The sequence below is a fragment of the Nicotiana attenuata genome, unplaced genomic scaffold (genome assembly GCF_001879085.1).
Source record: "Nicotiana attenuata strain UT unplaced genomic scaffold, NIATTr2, whole genome shotgun sequence".
Taxonomy (NCBI): domain Eukaryota; kingdom Viridiplantae; phylum Streptophyta; class Magnoliopsida; order Solanales; family Solanaceae; genus Nicotiana; species Nicotiana attenuata.
The window spans coordinates 168,534-184,147 of NW_017670888.1; the positions used below are offsets into that span (position 1 = coordinate 168,534).

Sequence of the window (15,614 nt, forward strand, 5' to 3'; positions counted from 1 at the left end):
CTCGTGGTTCAATGGGGGTTCGGATTTTGTAATTTTTGTCGGATTTCAAGACGTGGGCCCCACTGTCGACTTTTTGAATGGAGCTGGGAATTTTCATAAATTGTTAAATTGTAAGCATTGGTGTATATTTTGTTTAATTTGCACGTTGTTTGACTAGTTTCGAATTGTTTGGCTTGGAATTGAGGAGATAGGAAGGCGTTTGGAGGATGATACACGCGGAACGGAATTTCCGGAGTATTGTTTAGCTTGCTCGGCATTGGAATCGGCTTGTTCGAGGTAAGTAACACTTCTAAACTTGATTCTGAGGGTATAAATTCCTGAATTACATGTTATATTATTTGTTTAGAGGTGACGGGCGTATGGGCCTGCACCATAGAAATTATGATGTAATTGATTCCGTGGAATTGTGTATTTAAATAATCTTGGCATTATCCACGTACTTTCATGTGTTAAAGAAATAGAGCTGAGAATCTTATTGAAAATCACGCTTAGTCCACGTGCCGATATTTTAGGATACACAGAGGTCATAGTATTGTTGAATTAATTGTTTTTAAAAAATGGGATTTCATACCGGTCATGTTTACTCATTTGTGAGGATATTCATGGATCGAGTTGCATGCCGCAGCAAGTCATATTGACTTTATATATATATATATATATATATATATATATATATATATATATATATATATATATATGGATCAGGGCTACACGCCGCAGCAGGCCTGATAGGCTTTATTGTTATGGATCAGGGTTGCACGCCGCAGCAGGCTTTATAGGCTTTATTATTATGGTATCCGACTGCACGTCGCAGTAGGCCATATTGGCTTTATATATCGCTTGGGTTGAAGGATCCCCTCCAGAGTTTGCATCCCCCACAGTGAGCACAGTTGATATTTATATTTGGGATGGACTTCCAACGCATGGAGTTGCCTTATTTATTTATATTTGGGATGGACTTACCAAGGCATGGAGTTGTCTTATTTATTTATATTTGGGATGAACTTCCCAGGGCATGGAGTTTCCTTATTTATTTATATTTGGGATGGACTTCCCAGGGCATGGAGTTGCCTTATTTATTTACATTTAGGATGGACTTTCCAAGGCATGGAGTTGCCTTTCACATTTATATCTGAGCTGGATTGGCCATATACAGTACTGAGTGACTGATTGTTAGTTGCTATTTATATTGAGGGATGGATCTTCCCTGGGCTGGACCTGCCCGTACGGTACTGAGTGATTGAGTACTCTGAGAGTGTGAGTACGCGATGCTTCCATGGTAGTATACCATATACAGCATGTACATTGTCATGTAGATATAGAGATGTCATATTCCTCATATCATACAGATTTGATTTTTTTTTTACTTGTATTGAGTTATCTGTTGAACTTGAAAACATGCCTACGTTTCTGTACTGTTATTTCATATTGGACTGTACCTGTAGAGCTCGTTACTACTTTCAGCCCAAAGGTTAGTCTTGTTACTTATTGAGTACATGGGGTCGGTTGTACTCATACTACACTTCTACACATTGCGTACAGATTTTGGATGATGATGCTGCTGTGCATGGCGGGAGCTAGCAATGAAGATGTACATGTGATCCAATCACAACTGCCTCTGGTTCTTAGTAGCTTTAGAATTTTTAATCTGTTCATATACATTTCAAACAGATGATGTATTTTTATTTCACACTAGCTTTGGAAATTCTTATCTTAGAAGCTCATGATTTGTACTACCAGTCCTTGGAGAGTGTATTAAAATCATTTAAATATCAATTGAATCAGATTGTTATTATTGGGCTTATCTAGCGGGTGAGGTTAGGTGCCATCACGACTAGTTGGATTTTGGGTCGTGACATCATTAAATTCAACAAAGAACAAAGAAGCATATAATTCCCCCTCTCGAGCATGAAAACCATGGCACATGCTTATACGCTCGTCAAATCGTATATGCATCACCCCCACATATAGCAAACAATATCAATTAGTAGAAAAAATTTCCCCAACAAAGCTAGACAAGACACTTACCTTATTCTGGAATACAATCAATAATCAACCACGGCATTTTCCTTTAAGACAAGCCTCCAACCAAGAATCTAGCCAAATATCGTTCAAATAATTGAAAACAAGATTTTTAGAAACTACCCACGAATTAAAATGGTTCTATCTTTAACTGAAATGAAAAAGTCAACAAAAGTGAATTCTGGGCCCGCTTGGTCAAAACCCGAGATTCGGACCAAAACCGGATTAGCCATTTACCCCCCGAGCTCAATTATGTGATTTGATTCGAAATCCAACCTCAATTTGATGCATAAATCTTAATTTTATTAAATCCCTAAATTCTACTCAAAACCCCTAATTTCTACCATGAAATTATTAGATTTTATGTTAAAAACTCATGAAAAGCACTTGAAATTGATTGAAAACTAGCTAAAGATGCTTACCAATGAATTTGGGAAGAAAAAGTTCTTCAAAAATCGCCTCTAAAGTGTTTAGGGTTGAAAATGATGTAAAATGAGCTAAGTCCCGATTTTTCTATTTTTTACCCAGCTGCAGGTATCACAATTGCGACACAGTAATCGCAAATGCGATCAGTCCATCATGCCAAGTGAAGTTGCAAATGCAACGAAATTCTAGCAGATGCGGGCTAAGCTTCGCATTTGCGAAGCTGCCAGCCCCCAACTCCAGTCGCAACTCAAAGGTCACAAAAGTGAACACATAAAGTCAGCAAATGACACCAGTTGATCGCAAATGCGAGTCAGACCTTGCAAATGCGAGATCTCATAATTTAGATAAAAATTTTCTGAAAAATGACACGGACCATGCAGGCAAATCAAGAAATATCTAATAGAGCTAGGAAAAGTCTCGGAACACATAAAGGTAAGCTAGTACTCAAAGCGACTGGTCGGGTCGTGTAACGACCCGGCCGGTCATTTTGAGAGTTAGCACCCCGATCCCCTATTAACTTCTTCCCCTGTATTTATTTCTGCTATTGTGACTTACTGAGATGATTCGTTTTGAGTTTCGTAGTGTTTTTGGACACTTAGTCCCTAAATTGGAGCTTAAGTCTTAAAAATTGGACCGTAGTGGGAACACTGTGAAGACGACTTCAGAATGGAGTTCCGCCGATTCCGTTAGCTCCGTTGGGTGATTTTTAGCCTAGGGGGCTGTCCGTATTGTGTTTTTAAGGTCTGTAGCTTATTTAGGCTTGAAATGGCGAAAGTCAAATTTTTTGAGATTCGGACCGGTAGTGGAATTTTGATGTCGGGGTCGGAATCCGATTTCGGAAGTTGGAGTAGGTCTGTAGTGTTGAATATGACTTGTGTGCAGAATTTTGGGTCAATCGAAAGTGGTTTTATAGGTTTCGGCATCGGTTGTAGAAATTTAAAGTTTCAAGTTCATTAAGTTTGGATTGGAGGGCGATTTGTGTTTTTGGCATTGCTTGAGGTGGTTTGAGGGCTCGACTAACTCCGCATGGTGTTTTAGGATGTTTGGTTGAGGTCCCAAGGGCCTCGGGTAAGTTTCGGGTGTTTAATGGATCAAATATTGAAGTTGAGTTGTAGCTAAAGGGATTAGTCATCTGGTGTTTTCGCACCGACGGTGGAAGGTCCGCAGGTGCGGCCCCGCAGAAGGGGGGATGAGATCGCAGATGCGGCCCTGGTCTGGGTAGCTAGTGGTCGCAGGTACGGTGAAGGCACCGCAGAAGCGAGCTAGCTCTTGCGGATAGGGAATCGCAAAAGCGGTGGCAGGTCGCAGAAGCGGATGATTAGTCGCAGAAGCGCATCTGCAGGTGCAGATGAAGGAGCGAAGGTGCGGACTCTGGAGTTTAATGAAAACTCGCAGATGCGGATTCCTTGTCACAGATGCGGTTGACCCCTCGCAGAAGCGGAAATCACTTGGCAGAAAAGGGGATTTTCGAGGGTTTGAAGTTCATATCCCAAAATTTAATTTGGAGCTCGGTGGAAGGAGAATTTTCGAGAGTTTTTCGAGGAGAGCTACTGGGTAACGATTCCTTACTCGGTTTTGGCTATATTTCATTAGTCTATTGTTGTTTTCTTAATTTAATCAAGGATTTTGAGTGAGAAAGTTGGGAAAATGGGGGGAAAGTTCCCCAATCGAATTTCTGAGTTTTGAGTGGGATTTAGACCTCGGATTTGGATAATTGTGGTACGAGTGAACTCGTGAGTGAATGGGTGTTCATAATTTGTGACTTTTACCCGATTCCGAGACGTGGGCCCGGGGAGGATTTTTGAGCGTTTTTCTATTTTCTTGCCTTAGCTTTGATTGCATTAGCTAGATTAGTTGCTTGTAGTTATATTAACGTTATGTAATTGATTTGCTAGATTTGGGCCATCCGGAGCCGGATATTCGTGGAAAGAGCATTGTGACGGATTGATTTAGCTTGGTTCGAGGTAAGTGGCTTGCCTAACCTTGTGTGGGGGAACTCCCCTTAGGATTTTGTACTGTTTGATATATGTGTGCCGTGTACGTGAGGTGACGAGTACGTACACATGTTATTTGCTGTAAAACTCCATTTTTCACTAAGTCTTAACCTGTTTTTCCTTGCTGAAACTACACTAGTATATGTAATAACCTTGTTTAGATTCGAAAAGCATGCCTATTTGTTTTAACCGTTTATTTGAACTTTGTGCAGCATGTTTAGTGAAAATTACTTGTTTTCTTTGATATGAACATAGTCTAAACTGTATAATTCCTTGTTGAAACTGTTATTTATGTTGATTGAGCTGCATATTTACTTTGGGACTACGGAACAGAATTCTGGAAGATCCCCCTGAACATTTACGTTTGGGACTACGGGACGGTATCTTGGGAGATTCCCCTGTACTGCACATTTACGCTGGCTATGCCAAGTTTACCACAATTAGAGTGGAGGGGTACCTTAGATTACACTCCAGTAGAGTTATTTCATTTTTTAAAGCTCAGCGAATGGTTGAGAAGGGGTGTGACATGTATCTAGCTTATGTGAGAGATGTCAGTATTGATGCCCCTACAGTTGATTCAATCCTAGTAGTGAGGGATTTCCCTGATGTGTTTCCAGCTGATCTTCCGGGCATACCGCCCGACAGAGATATTGATTTTGGAATTGATTTGTTGCCGGGCACTCAGCCCATCTCTATTGCTCCTTACCGTAAGGCTCCTCCTAATTTGAAGGAGTTAAAAGGAATAGTTACAGGAATTGCTTGATAAGGGTTTTATTCGGCCTAGTGTTTCACCTTAGGGCGCTCCTGTCTTGTTTGTATAGAAAAAGGCTGGTTCTATGCGTATGTGCAATTGATTATCGCCAGTTAAACAAAGTTACAGTGAAGAACCGGTATCATTTGCCTCGTATTGATGACCTAATTGATCAGTTACAGGGAGCACAAGTGTTTTCCAAGATTGATTTGCGTTCAGGTTATCATCAGTTGAAGATTCGGGAGCCAGATATCCCAAAGACTACTTTCAGAACTCTGTATGGCTATTACGAGTTCCTTGTGATGTCATTTGGGCTGACCTACGCCCACGCAGCATTTATGCATTTGATGCACAGTGTATTCCAGCCTTATCTCGACTCGTTCGTCATTGCCTTTATTGATGACATTCTGGTGTACTCTCGGAATCGAGAAGATCATGAGCAGCACCTGAGGACAGTGCTTCAGACCTTGAGAGAAAAGAAATTATATGCAAAGTTCTCAAAATGTGAGTTCTGATTAGATTCCGTGGCATTCTTGAGTTATGTGGTATCGAGTGAAGGGATCAAGGTGGATCCAAAGAAAGTGGAAGCAGTGCAGAGTTGGCCCAGACCGTCCTCAGCTACATAGATCTAGAGTTTTCTTGGTTTGGCGGGCTATTACCGTCTATTTGTTGAGGATTTTCATCTATTGCAGCACATATGACCAGGCTGACCCAGAAGGGTGCTCCGTTCAGGTGGACAGAGGAGTGTGAGGAGAGCTTTCAAAAGCTCAAGACAGCTTTGACTACAGCCCCAGTATTGAAATTACCTACAGGTTAGGGGTCTTATACAGTCTATTGTGATGCGTCACGAGTTGTCCTCGGCGCGGTGTTGATGCAGGACCGTAGGGTGATTGCCTACGCGTCCAGACAGCTGATGGTGCATGAAAAGAACAATCCTGTCCATAACCTTGAGCTATCAGCTATTGTTCATGCCTTGAAGATTTGGAGGCACTATTTGTATGGTGTCCCTTATGAGATCTACACTTACCACCGGCGACAGCATCTGTCAAGCAAAAGGATCTTAATTTGCGTCAGAGGAGGTGGTTGGAGCTGCGTAAGGATTATGATATCACCATTTTGTACCACCCTGGGAAGGCCAACATGGTGGTCGATGCTTTGAGTCGCTGGGCAGAGAGTTTGGGGAGTTTGGCTTATATACGAGCAGCAGAGAGGCCCATGGCATTGGATGTTGAGGCCCTAGCCAGCCAGTTTGTGAGATTGGATATTTCTGAGCCTAGTCGAGTATTGGCTTGTGTGGTCTCTCGGTCTTCTCTTTATGATTGTATCAGGGAGCGTCAGTATGATGACCCATATCTGCTTGTCCTTAGGGACATGGTCCAACACGGTGATGCCAAGGAGGTAACTATTGGGGATGATGGTGCATTGAGGATGCAGGGTAGGCTATGTGTATCTAATGTAGTTGGTTCGCGTGAGTTGATTCTTCAGGAGGCTCATAGCTCGCGGTACTCTATTCATCTGGGTGCCACGAAGATGTATCAGGACTAGAGGCAGCATTACTGGTGGAGGAGGATGAAGAAAGATATAGTGGAGTATGTTGCTCGGTGCCTAAATTGCCAGTAGGTGAAATATGAGCATCAACGATCAGGTGGATTGCTTCAGAAGTTAGATATTCTAGAGTGGAAATGGGAGCGAATCACTATAGATTTCGTTGTTGGACTCCCACGGACTCAGCGAAAATTTGATGCATTTCGGGTGATTGTAGATAAGATGACCAAGTCAGCTCATTTCCTTCCTGTGAAGACTACCTATTCTTCCGAGCAGCTGGCTCGAGTTTATATCCGTAAGATTGTTAGACTTCATGGCATGACGGTATCTATCATCTCTGACCGGGGTACGCAGTTTACATCACGGTTCTGGAGAGCCGTACAACATGAGTTGGGTACTTAGGTAGAGTTGAGCACAGCATTTCACCCTCACATGGACGGACAGTCCGAGCGCACCATTCAGATCCTTGAGGATATGCTCCATGTGTGTGTGATGGAGTTTGGAGGTTCTTGGGGTCAGTTCTTTCCACTTGCGGAGTTCGCCTACAACAACAGTTATATGTCCAGCATTCAGATGGCACCGTATGAGGCTCTGTATGGTAGGCGGTGTCGGTCCCCAGTGGGTTGGTTCGAGCCGGGCGAGGCTAGATTATTGGGCACAAACTTGGTTCAGGATGACTTGGAGAAGGTTAAGGTGATTCAGGATAGACTTCACAATGCCCAGTCCAGACAGAAGAGTTATATGGACCGGAAGGTTCGCGATGTTTCATTTATGGTTGGAGAGCGGGTCTTGCTTCAGGTTTCGCCTATGAAGGGCGTTATGAGATTTGAAAAGAGGGGCGAGTTGAGCCCAAGGTTTATTGGCCCCTTTGAGATGTTGCGGCGTGTTGGAGAGGTTGCTTACGAGCTTGCCTTACCTCCCAGCTTGGCAGGAGTTCATCCGGTATTTCATCTTTTGATGCTCCGGAGGTATCACGGTGATCTGTATCACGCATTGGATTTCAGCTCGGTCCAGTTGGACAAGGATCTATCTTATATTGAGGAGCCGGTGGCTATATTGGACAGGCAGGTTCGAAAGTTGAGGGCAAAAAACACTGCATCAGTAAAGGTTCAGTGGCGAGGTCAGCCGGCCGAGGAGGCAACTAGGGAGACCGACCAGGATGTTGGCAGCCGTTATCCTCATCTTTTCACCACTTCAGGTATGTCTCTATGCTCGTTCGAGGAAGAATGAATGTTTTAAGAGGGGGAGGATGTAACGACCCGGCCGGTCGTTTTGAGAGTTAGCACCCCGATTCCCCTATTAACTACTTCCCCTGTATCTATTTCTGCTATCGTAACTTCCCGGGATGATTCGTTTTGAGTTTCGGAGTGTTTTGGGACACATAGTCCCTAAATAGGAGCTTAAGTCTTAAGAATTGGACCGTAGATAGAACAATATGAAGACGGCTCCGGAATGGAGTTCCGCCGATTCCGTTAGCTCCGTTTGGTGATTTTGAGCTTAGGGGCGTGTCCGGATTATGTTTTTGAGGTCCGTACCTTATTTAGGCTTGAAATGGCGAAAGTCGAATTTTTGGAGATTCGGACCGGTAGTGAAAGGTCGCAGAAGCGGACGATTAATCGTAGAAGCGCATCCGCATGTGTGGATGAGGGAGCGCAGGTGAGGACTCTGGAGTTTAATGAAAACTCGCAGATGTGGAGTCCCTGTCGCAGATGCGGTTGACCCCTCGCAGAAGCGGAAATCGTTGGGCAGAAAAGGGGATTTTCGAGGGTTTGAAGTTCATATCACAAAATTCAATTTGGAGCTCGGTGGAAGGCAAATTTTTGAGACTTTTTCAAGGAGAGATATTAGGTAACGATTCCTTACTCGGTTTTGGCTATATTTCATTAATCCATTGTTGTTTTCTTCATTTAATCAAGGATATTGAGTGAGAAAGTTGGAAAAATGGGGGAGAAGTTTCCTGATCAAATTTCTGAGTTTTGATTGGGATTTAGACCTCGGATTTGAATAATTTTGGTACGAGTGAATTCGTGAGTTAATGAGTGTTCATAATTTGTGACTTTTACCCGATTCTGAGACGTGGGCCCGCGGAGAATTTTTGAGCGTTTTTCTATTTTCTTGCCTTAGCTTTGATTGCATCAGCTAGATTAGTTTCTTGTAGTTATATTCACGTTATGTAATTGATTTGGCTAGATTTGGACCATCTGGAGCTGGATATTCGTGGAAAAAGTATTATGACGGATTGATTTAGCTTGGCTCGAGGTAAGTAGCTTGCCTAACCTTGTGTGGGGGAACTCTCCTTAGGATTTTGGTACTGTTTGATATATGAGCGACGTGTACGTGAGGTGACGAGTACGTACACGGGTTATTTGCTGTAAAACTCCGTTTTTTACTAAGTCTTAAACTGTTTTTCCTTGTTGAAACTACACTAATATATGTAATAACCTTGTTTAGATTCAAAAAGCATGCCTACTTATTTTAACAGTTTATTTGAACTTTGTGCAGCATGTTTAGTGAAAATTACCTGTTTTCTTTGATATGAACATAGTCTAAACTGTATAATTCCTTGTTGAAACTGTTATTTATGTTGATTGAGCTGCATATTTACTTTGGGACTACGGAACAGAATTCCGGAAGATCCCCATGAGCATTTACGTTTGGAACTACGGGACGGTATCCTAGGAGATTCCCCTGTACTGCACATTTACTTTGGGACTACGGAACGGTATTCCGGGAGATCCCCCTGCATATTTACTTTGAGACTATGGAACGCTATTCCGGGAGATCCCCCTGCACATTTACGTTTGGGACTACGGGACGGTATCCTGAGAGATCTCCCTATTATTATTACTGTGTTCTGAGCTGTTAACTTCAATTGTGTTATATTCCTGTTAGATTTCTGTATTTATTTTACTGTAATATTCTTCGATCTTATTTCGTTATATTTATACCAGTAGAGCCGTGACCTGATCTCGTCACTACTCGACCGAGGTTAGGCTTGACACTTACTAGGTACCGTTGTGGTATACTCATGCCCTTTTCTGCACATGTTTTTCGTGTGCAGATCCGGGTACCGTTTATCAGCCACATTACTAGTGAGGCGAGCCAGCTGTAGAGAATTCAAGGTATATCTGCCACGTCCGCAGACCTCGGAGTCCCTATCTACTCTTCCTCAAGTTAAAGACTTCTTGTATTTTCTTCTTTTATTAGACTCTGGAGTATGGGAGTACTGTTTCTTTCTTTAGCTTGTGGCTTATGACATTCCGGGTTTTGGGAGTGATTATAGCGACATCTCATTTCCTTGTTTAAATTTACTTGTTAGATGATTAGCTTTTATGTTTTCGTTTCCCTTTTTCCGCAATGTTAGGCTTACCTAGTCGTAGAGACTAGGTGTCGTCACGACGGTTCACGGAGGGAGAACTTGGGTCGTGACAGGTCGTTACAGAAATATTATTTCCTAATTGTTTATGACTAACCGTTGAGCATAGTTTTGATTATCAAATATCCTTTTATAAATGTTAAATTATTTGATCGATTTGAAGTACTAGTAACATGTATGTACTGAAACTAAAATTTATTTTTTTGTACGATGCGGAACATTGATATTGATTAGTAAATTGATTTAATTGTTATAATAATCAGTTAATTTAATTCAAATCAACATAGGGTTAAGTCTAATATACTAGCACAAAAAGTATTATACTAGAAATGCTTGAATATTTCTTGGCACAACGAAAATTTTGTTGGGTTGTTAAAGGATTATCCCTATAACTAGCTCTCAAAAGAAAAAGGCGAAAAGAACAAAAGAATTGGCAACAATGATTTGATTCAAAATTTCAGTTTTATTTGCATTTATGTAGGAGTTTGGGATTTCCACTTCTCTCTTCTAATTATTCTTTCTCATTCAGCTTTTATATCCAACCATATAAATTTATCCGAAAATATAGATCCTTCAAAGGCGGATACATTAAATTAAATAGTAGTAGTTTTTAACCCATAATTATTAAAAAACAACCTTAAATATTGGATTCATATCACTTAAATCCTAAATGCATCCCTTGGTTAGTTTTTCTCCACGTTTTTTTAGCTCTTTCTGTTTACATATAAAGTCTTTTAAGTTTGTCTCACATTCTCAATACTGAATTGGCAATAAGTTGGGTGGGATTTCATAAAGGTAAGCTTCAATTCTGTTTGATGGTCGATCATTTTCAGTGTAGTTGATCTCTGTTACACTTGCATTTATTATTAATTGGTTGCTAAATGATTTATTGGTCTAACTGCAATTTTAAGGTTAAATTTGACATTAGGTAGGATGATTTCATGTGGTTATCTGATCCAAATGTTGTGGAACATGTTCTGGTCGGACGAAATTATGTATATCATCTTGATCATCAAAGTGGTTAAAGAGAACCAAATGAAGGAAGATGAGACCATTCTGATAATATGATAGTACTAATTTGTTCAGATTAGACGTGTAAGTGCATTCACTAAGCACACATTAAATTTTGGATTAATTGCACTAAACATCTCTTGTAAATATTTTAAAATCAAATTACACTTACAACCCGTATACTGTAAAATCAGTTTCTTTAATTTTGGTGTAAATTTGTTGCCTACGAATTCGCATGTAATGGGAACGGAACCCTCCTTTGCCCGCCAACCGTGACACCAAAATTGGGAAATAAAGATATATAATTTTCTTTTAAACGGAGCTTTGCTCGTGTAAATTAAGTGGTCAACGGATTTACATATGTGATATATTTGCACAAAGTGACTTTTTGTGTTAATTGTTTTAGTTCTTGATTCAGCGTGTAAAAGTGGGCAACTTGAACACAAGTTGAATAAAAGAAGTAATTAAACAGCCTGCTAGTAACATTTAGTTTGCATGAAACCTAATATAATCGTTTTTCTTGTAAAAACAAATACTTCTAACTTTTTTGTAACTCATTTCTAAAATGATATCTCAAAGATTGCAAAATATTCTTTAGTAATACTATTTATAGCATTTTTTCATGCTACCATCCACTCTGTGTTATTCATGTTTTCTTAAGTTTAGTTCTTATACAATTGTTTTTTATATTTTCTTACGTTCAGTGATTCTTATACAACCATTATGTATGAATGCGAATTTTCTATAGCTTTAGAGTATTGGTAATGCTAACTTGTATAATTGTGAAAAGTGCAGTAATATATCTTGGTCTAGAGTGGGGACATGTTATTCTGGAAATACCACTAGCTAGCTATTTTTCAGCTTTGCTCCTTCTTTATGGGCAGGGAGGAGAATTAAGATATTGGAAATCCATGTTTTGGACTTTTAACATGAGTGAGATACTTTAAAATTGCTTGAATGAACTCCCACTGCACTTGACCTTTGTTATTCCTTCCCTTTACAGGGTATTTTTTGGTTGCATGAAGCCCGAGTCAATTACTCAGATGATCACTCAACTATCTCAAATTATCTCCTAAAGTCATTTTACTTTAGTTTGTAACAACAAAGTCACTTAACTATGCCTATTGCACTCAGAAGGTCACTCAACTAGATTTTCCAAATTTTGGATTGCCAAATGCCTAGTTTACCCTCTAAGTTAAAAATATTTATCTACTTTTATTTTTTTAAGCTTTTTAATATTGTAATTTTCCCTTTTTAATTTGTATTATGGACTTACATATGTAATAAATAAATATTATTTATAAATTAAAAAAAAGTATTTAAACATCTATAATGCTGGATAACAAAATAATGAGCATAGTAAAAGAATTAATTAGAATAATTTATTCGTAATAATAATTTTAGTATTAAAAAAATTCAAAAATTTATTTAAACAATTCAGAATGAAGAAAATAAAGGTTGTAAAATATATATTCCATGCGCGTAATATAAAAATAATTATTTAAATAATAGTATTTTTATAATATACATTATATATTCTTGAAAATTATGCTCAATCATATTATTTATATTCCATGCATGACTTAACATAACATAAGATAGTCCCCCTGTTTTTCGGTGATATAACTTTGTGTCGTCTGAAAGTTGGTAGAAACATAATAATATAATTGAGAATAATTTTCAAGAATATATAATGTATATTATAAAAATACCTTTATTTAAATAATTATTTTTATATTATGTGCATGGAATATATATATTTTACAACCTTTATTTTTTTTCATTCTGAATTGTGTAAATAAATTTTTGAATTTTTTTTGTTAATATTAAAATTATTATTACAAATGAATTATTCTAATTAATTCTTTTACTATGCTCATTATTTTGTTATTCCAGCATTATAGATGCTTAAATACTTTTTACTCTTTAATTTATAAATAATATGTACTTATTACAAAGGTAAGTCCATAATATAAATTAAAAAGGAAAAAATCATAATAATAAAAAGTTTAAAAAAATAGAAGTAGATAATATTTACTCCCTCTGTTCCAGTTTATGTGAACCTATTTCCTTTTTAGTCCGTTCCAAAAAGAATGAACCCTTTCTAAATTTGGCAACAATTTAGCTTAAAGTTACAACTCTACCCTTAATGAGAAGTTTTTATAACCACACAAATACTCTGGGTCCCATTTGGACTTGTTTAGGACCACAAATTCCAAAAGTCTTCATTTTTTTCTTAAACTCCGTGCCCAGTCAAACAGGTTTACATAAATTGAATGGAGGGAGTATAATTTAGAGGGTAAAATAGGTATTTGGCAATCCAAAATTTGGAAAATCTAGTTGAGTAGGCATAGTTTAGTGACTTTATTGTTACAAACGAAAGTAAAGTGACTTTAGGAGATAATTTGGGATAGTTGAGTGACCATTTGAGTAATAGACTCCATGAAGCCCGCACTTGTTTTCACTATGTTGTTTCTATTGTTCTTGTTGTTCTTATTGGAGTTTTACTGGAAATATGAAAATCTATCTTACTTTGAGTTTGAAGGGAGATAAAAAAAGAGAATCAAACAATATATAAAGGAAGAAATATCTCGTACTCATGATTTTGTGAACAGTTTTCACATCGACTCTATATTTGTACCAGTGATCTCACACCTAAATTGAATCTGCAAAAGAAATATTTGATTTCCTTACAAGATGGTTGATGGGCACGATATTCGACCACTTGTCATTGACAATGGAGCTAAAATGAGCAAGGTTAGTTAGAAAAAGCTGCTTGCAATTTCAGCTCAATGCGTGGTGCTAACTGTGTTTGCCCCTTATGTGACCTACTAGTGAATCATTAGTGTATCGTTTGTTTCTTTAGGCCGGGTTTGCTGGGGATGATTCTCCAAAGGCTGTTTTCGAAAGTGTAGTTGGTCGTCCTCGTCACACTGGCGTCTCGGTTGGGATGGGACAAAAGGATGCCTATGTAGGTCTGGAAGCTCATTGTAAAGAGGTTTTTTGTCTCTGAGATACCCCATTGAACAGGGCATAGTAACAAATTGGGATAATATGGAGAAACTTTTGCATCACGCATTTTACAATGAGCTCCGTGTTGCACCCGAGGAGCATCTCTTCTGACTGAGCCACCACTTAACCCCAAGCACAACAGAGAGAAAATTACTCAAATCATGCTTGAGGGATTCGATACTCCAGCCATCTATGTTGCAGTCCAGGCTGTTCTTTCTCTCTTTACTAGTGGTCGTACAACTGGTAAACCTTTCTTTTATGATATTAAGAATTTTTCCAATCGTTAGACTGGTGTCTTCCGCAAGATTGAATACCAGCATTTGCTGGTTCTCTACTGTTTTAATTAGTCACTAATTTCGTTTGTTATTTTTCAACAAGGCATTGTGGTTGAATCTGGTGATGATCTGACCCACACTGTCCCTATTTACGAGGGACATGCACTTCCCCATGCTATCTCGCGGTTAGATCTTGCTGGTCGTGATCTTACAGATTATCTGTATAAGCTTTTCTGGGAGAGTAGTTATAATGGTAGATTTAATGTTCGTACAGATACTATTTGTCATATGAAGAAGAAGATTGCTTATATTGCACTGGATTTTGAGCAGGAGATTGAGAAGGTAAAAAATTGCTCAAAATCAGTAGAGAAGGGCTATGAGCTTCCTGATGGACAAGTCATTAATATTGGTGCTGAGAGATTCCGTTGCCCTGAAGTCCTCTTCCAACCATCATTGGTTGGAATGCAAGCGACGGGAATTCATGAAAAAGCCTACAACTCAATTATGAGATGCGACGTTGATATTAGGAAAGATTTATTTTCAAACATTGTGCTTAGTGGTGGCTCAACTATGTTTTCAGGCATACCAGAACGTATGGTCAAGGAAATCACTGCTCTTGCTCCAAGCGGCATGAAGATCAAGGTTGTTGCACCCCCTGAGAGGAAGTACGGTGCCTGGATAGGAGGATCAATTCTAGCTTCCCTCTGTACTTTCGAACAAGTTAGTTTCTTTTTTGCTTTATGTCACTGATCAATCAATCACTGTATTGTTAACCCTTTAAAGCTCAAGTGATACAACACTTGTATCTATGTCTCATGCAGATGTGGATAACAAAGGGCGAGTATGATGAAATTGGCCCCTCTATTGTCCACAGGAAGTGTTTCTAAGCTTGGTGAGAACTTAAAATAAATCCTCTTTGGTTAAAAATTCCTTCAAATGAATGCTTCATTTCACAATGACCTGTTTTCTAGTTAAGTGATACCAGTCCTGTGAGCCGTCTGCTTCAATGTGTTATTCTTCCTTGGCTTGGCTTGCCTTTGGGTTCCGAACCCCATATGGGGAAGCAGAGGCGGAGCCAGGATTTTAAGCTTATGGGTTCGGGATCTAATCGTTAAAAGTTATTGGGTTCTAAACTAGTCATTTATACATATTCAATGCATTTTGTAAGACAAACACAGGGTTCGAATCAAAGTTACTGGGTT

General features: G+C 39.1%; 1 pseudogene; it reads left to right on the forward strand.

The window, feature by feature from the left end:
• Nucleotides 1-13,822: 13,822 nt before the first annotated feature.
• LOC109244227 lies at nt 13,823-15,299 on the forward strand (annotated as a pseudogene).
• The last annotated feature ends 315 nt before the right edge of the window (nt 15,300-15,614 follow it).